We start from the raw sequence: 6,000 nt of genomic DNA on the forward strand, positions 1-6,000 counted from the left end.
ATAAATATTAAATAAAAGTAAAACATTAAAAATATTGACAATGCTCACACTGGCCTGGTTCTCAGCATGTGGAATCTGCTGAAGGTGCTGAGCCAGGCCTGAACACCAGTCTGGACTCTGGGGTTTTATATCTGCCTTGGGCCACCTGCTTCCTAGCTTGGCTCTGCTTGTGCTTTTCAGTCTTTCACTTTTGAAATAGAGAAAATAAGATCATGGTGCCCTACCGGGGCCCTTTGTGTGAAAGGCCATCGTGAAAGATCTCATGTGAATGAACCAGCTTGAAACTCAGTATCTTCATTTGTGTCAGGCCAAACTGAGCCACTTGGATGTTGGCAGACGTGCTGTGGTCCTCTTGTCTTCTGAGGAAATGGACAAGAGAAAGACAGCAAGATAGAGTTGACAGCTTTGCTTCAAGTGTCAGGACCTTGACGGTAACACCTGAGATCCAGAAAAGGCTGTTTTTATAATATACATGTTATCTATTTAATACAGAGAAAAATTGAGAGGGCAGGGGACCATAGAGTTGGAGAGACACCTGCAGCACTTCTTCACCACCTGCAAATGTTTCGCCCTGCAGGTGGGAACCAGGGACATGAACAGAGTGCCTCCTTCATTGTAATACGTACATTCGACCAAGTGTGCCTCCACCCAGCCCCTGAAAGGATTTTTTTTTTATTATGGTAGTGTGGGGCATGGAACCTGGATTTTGGAGCCTCAGGCATGAGAATCTGCATAACCATTATGCTATCTACCCTCCGTGAAAAGGCTGTTTTTATAGAGAATGTGCTGTCTTTGTTGATCTCACAGCAGCCTATGATACGGTCTGGCACCATGGTCTCCTAGTCAAGATCTCAAGATGCCTGCCTCCATGGGTGGCCAACACTATATCGTTTCTTCTCCAAAACAGAAGATTCCGGGTGCATCTGGGTGACAAGTCTAGCAGATGGAGACTTGTCTCAAGTGGCCTCCCCCAGGGCTCTGTTCTGGCTCCTACGCTATTTAATATTTACATCAATGACCTCCCAGAAACTTCTTCAAGGAAGTTCATCTATGCTGATGACATCTGCTGTGCAACTCAGGCATCCAAGTTTGACATCCTCGAGGAAACACGAAAGACATGTCTCTGATATCTGATTACTGTAAAAAATGGCGACTAATCCCTAGCACTGCAAAAACGGTATCATCTGTTTTCCATCTACATCATGCCTCAGCCTCGCGTGAGCTTAATATGCAGCTTGGCGATACGAGAATCCGGCATGAAGCCCAGCCAGTCTATCTTGGCATTAATCTCGATCGCACTCTGTCATTTCACAAACATCTCATAAAAACTGCAGCAAAGGTGGGCGCAAGGAATAACATCATTGCAAGACTGGCCAGCTCCTCATGGGGCGCGAGCACTTCCACACTACGATCATCATCTCTGGCATTATGCTATTCCACTGCAGAATACTGTGCCCCAGTATGGTTCCGTAGCCCCCATGTCCACTTGGTCGATTCCAAATTATATTCCTCCATGAGGATAATTTCTGGAACCATCCATTCCACCCCGGTTCCATGGCTGCCAGTTCTTAGCAACATCGCCCCGCCAGATATTCGTTGGGATGCGGCATCATCTAAGTTCATTTCCCACGTCTACGCTCGACTGGACCTGCCAATATATGCGGATATCTTCGCCCACCCTGTCCAACGCTTGACGTCTCGTCACCCAATCTGGTCCCCTATGCCTACACTGAACTTCTCTGTTCCAGTCTCTTGGAAACAGAGTTGGCAGTCAGCTGAGGTAAAGAACAAACACCTCATCACAGTCCCCTGCAAGCGTCAACCCGGCTTTGACCTAGCACGTTATGATTGGGCCCTCCTCAATCGCTATCGAACAGGCCATGGCTGGTGCACCGCTATGTTCCATCGCTGGGGAGCCAGAGACGACCCGAACTGCTCCTGCGGCTACAGACAATGACCCACATAGTCAACGACTGCCACCTCTTCAGATTCAAAGGAGGTCTCGAAACTTTACATCAGGCTCAACCTGACACTGTTGACTGGCTACGGAAGAAGGGCAAATGCTAGAAGAAGAATGGAGAATGTGGTTATGTAAAATCTCGCTGAGCAGATGTGACATCTGGTCATTATGAACTCTGATTCCATTTGCCCTTGTTGGGAAGCAGGTGTGTGTACAGGAGATTCTAAGAGAAAATCCTTATGGGGCAAAGCATTCAGGCTGCTGCGAGGCATTATCCAGGGATATTATTGTGTGTTCTCTCACCTAGAAGAGATTGCATTAAAACAGGTGTAATTGAAGTCATGTTAGATAGCAGTAGGGTTTAGGAAGATAGTGATTTGTGAACTAGATTTTCATTCTTGAGACCCTGAAGTCCCAGGTTAAATTCCCAGCATCACCATATGCTAGAGCTGAGCAGACCAGCAATGACAAAAAAAGAAGGAAAGACAGTAAAAGTAGGACCAAGAAGATCCAGTTCCTCACTTTTTCCATAGGAATTTGATAAATCATAGTTAAGGCAAAATAGCTTTACAGATATTGTGTAAAGCAGAAATTTACAAGAGTCCATTAATACCCATTTTCAGAAAAATAGTCTGCATTGAGTACCTCCCAACACTTCATCTGCACTATTCCATCCTTTAGGTTCATAATTGTTCAACAATTTGTTTGGCTTTGCATGTTAACTCTCTTTTCAGCCACCAGGTTTCAGATGCCAGCATGATGCCGACCAGGCTTCCCTGGACTAAAGACCCCACCAGTGTGTCCTGGACCTCTGCTACCCCAGAGACCCACCCTACTAGGGATAGAGGCAGACTGGTAGTATGGATCAACCAGTTAATGCCCATATTTAGTGGGGAAGCAATTACAAAAGCCAGATCTTCCACCTTCTACAACCCACAATGACCCTGGGACCATACTCCCAGAGAGAGAATGGGAAAGCTATCAGAGGAGAGGATGGGATGTGGAGATCAGGTGGTGGTTATTGTGTGGAGTTGTATCCCTCCTAGCCCACGGTTTTGTCAATGTCTTCTTTCTTAAATAAATACAAATTAATTAAAAATTGGTAAAAAAAAAAAAAAAAAGGCTGTACAGTGGCACAACTGGCTGAGGGCATATGCTACAATGCTCAAGGACCCAGGTTTGAGACCTTGGTGCCCACCTGCAGGAGGAAAGCTTTGCAAGTGAACTAGGAATGCTGGAGTCTCTGTCTTTCTCTCTCTCTATCTCCCCCTTCCTCTTGATTTCTGGCTGTCTCTATCCAATGAATAAATAAGATAAAAATTGGTGAAATCAGCAAGGGCAACAAAACGGAAAATATTTTTTAAATTGGTGAAATCTAAATACTTTCATATAAATACATTACGCTAAAACTAATGGTATCTTTACAGGTATTTTATATGTATGAATTGAACTATTTGTTAATAGCAAGGTTTAGGTTTGTGTTGAAATTTTTTACTGAAAGTATCTTTTTAAAAAAATTTTTTTTAATATTTATTTTATTTATTCCCTTTTTTTGCCCTTGTTGTTTTATTGTTGTAGTTATTATTGTTGTTGTCATTGTTGGATAGGACAGAGAGAAATGGAGAGAGGGAGGGGAAGACAGAGGAGGAGAGAAAGATAGACACCTGCAGACCTGCTTCACCGCCTGTGAAGCGACTCCCCTGCAGGTGGGGAGCCGGGGTTCGAACCGGGATCCTTATGCCGGTCCTTGTGCTTTGCACCACCTGCACTTAGCCCGCTGCACTACAGCCCGACTCCCTGAAAGTATCTTTTCTACACGGACTGCCTCTAAGTATAATAAAAATATTGATATGCATACATTGAAGATATTGTTTCCAAGTGTACTATTTTATAAATACTAAGCATCTTTGCCCCCTTTTTTTAATTTCAGTTTGTTACATGTGAGAAAGATTTTCCTGTGAAGTGGATAAAAGACATCCTGTAAAACATCATTATGGTATTTTTGTTGCCAGTGACCCAAATGAAAAGTTTAGTCTTATAGATCACATATATCTTATTTGAGTCACTATTCTATAACCTATTCATGAAGTCTTTTTGATGAGTTTAGTTTAAAAAGTAATCTATTTGTTGTAGTGATGATAAATTTCATTTTCTTAATAAATTGCAGTAAAAGGTGTGCTATGGAATTATTAAGTTAGAGCACACAATTAAGAACCCATGAGTCTACTTATACAGGGAACCCATGCAGGCACCAGATATCAGTAAATTACACAGAGACAAAATTTTTGAAAACAGTAGCTTTTTAGGTGGTACATCATGCTTCATTGTAAATGTATCTCTCACCTTTGTTTACTCCCATGCAAGTTATGCTGCTCTTTGGTGGAATGTTCTTGTATCTTTTCTAAAATTACAAAATATAAAAGTATTAGAAATTATACAAATAGATTGACTTTTTGATCCATCATGACGATCAAACCTTGCTCACTTAACAGTGTCACCATTTTTACATTGCTGAACAAAAAGTATTTGTCTTCTGGTTCAAAAATTAAGGCGATTATAGTTACCTATTGAAACAAAGTTTGTGAACTTTTCACACATCACATCTCTATAGTTTCTTCTCTAAAGGATTCAATAGTGCCCACTCCTCTAGAGTGAGTATCACAGCTACATCTTCATAGGTCACTGAACCCTAAAATATGTGCAATGTTTTCTTGTGAGAAAATGTGAGCAACAGCAAATTACCCATTCAGTCTCTATTTTATGAAGCCTGTGAATGATTGTCTTATCTGCAAACATGTCTTCGGTGACTTGAGCATCAAATACCTCTTAATCATTGTCTAGAAGTTGGTACATTGATTAGAATACTGGATATTCCTTCACAAGGCCCTGAGTACAATCCCTGGCATCTCATGTAACAGTGAGATATACCTATTCTCACTATCCTTCCTCTGTAGTTTTGTAATTAGCAAATGATAAAACCTTAGGGCTGTGTGGGTGTACAACATATAGGGTGCTCACATTGCCATATAAAAGGACTTAGATTCCTGGTCCAGGAGGTGGCCTCCATGGATTATTGGTGACCCCTATGGCTGCCAGACCTCAGTCACCAGGTAGACACATTTGTCCCATACAGTAACAGCTCTCATTCTCTCCATATCTATATATGGATAAAGGCCTGGTGTGTCCATGGGCTGGAAAAAGGAGGTGATGATGGATCCTGGCTTCAAATTGGTTGAATTATGGGAAGAGGAATGACTAGACCTCTACTTATTATTTTTTTTAATTATATCTTCTGGGGCTAGGTGGTGGGACACCTGGTTAAGCACTCACATTACAGTGCTCTGAATTGTAAAATAAACTTCTGCATTGCAAAAGAAACCACTACCTAAACCAAGAGACTCCTCACAGAATGGCTGAAGATATTTACATGCCATACATCAGACAAGAGTTTAATAATCAAAATACATAAAGAGCTTGCCAAGCTCAATGAGAGACAGAGACACCTGTACCCCTGCTTCACCACTTGTGAAGATTTACTCCTGCAGGTAGGGACCAGTGGCTGGAACTTGGAATCTACCTTCTGAGCGGAATAGATGTTTCTGTTTCTCTCTCAGAAAAAGTCCTGAAGCAGTAAGTCACACAGTAAGGAGAAAAATGAAAGGAGTCTGTAAGTCTCAGCCCCCAAGGTGAAGGCTAGAAGGAGCATGTCACAGCACACACGCCAGTGGGGTGGAAGAAAGATAGTGTGATTGTCACTATCTTCCAAGGAAAGGATTGGAAAAAATCAGGTGGGCACATCTGAGAGCTTTAGAAGAGCAAATGTTTGGGGGGGTAGATAGCATAGTGGTTATGCAAAGAGACTCTCATGCCTGAGGCTCCAAAGTCCCAGGTTCAATCCCCCATACCACAATAAGCCAGAGCTGTGCAGTGCTCTGGTGTTTCTCTCTGTGTCTGTCTCTCTCTGCATCTGTCTCAAAAATAAAGAAAAGCCAATGTTTGTGTCAACAGGAACTGTCATCATTCATCCTAATAACACCATT

Source organism: Erinaceus europaeus, chromosome 13 (assembly GCF_950295315.1).
Source record: "Erinaceus europaeus chromosome 13, mEriEur2.1, whole genome shotgun sequence".
In the NCBI taxonomy this organism is placed as follows: Eukaryota; Metazoa; Chordata; class Mammalia; order Eulipotyphla; family Erinaceidae; genus Erinaceus; species Erinaceus europaeus.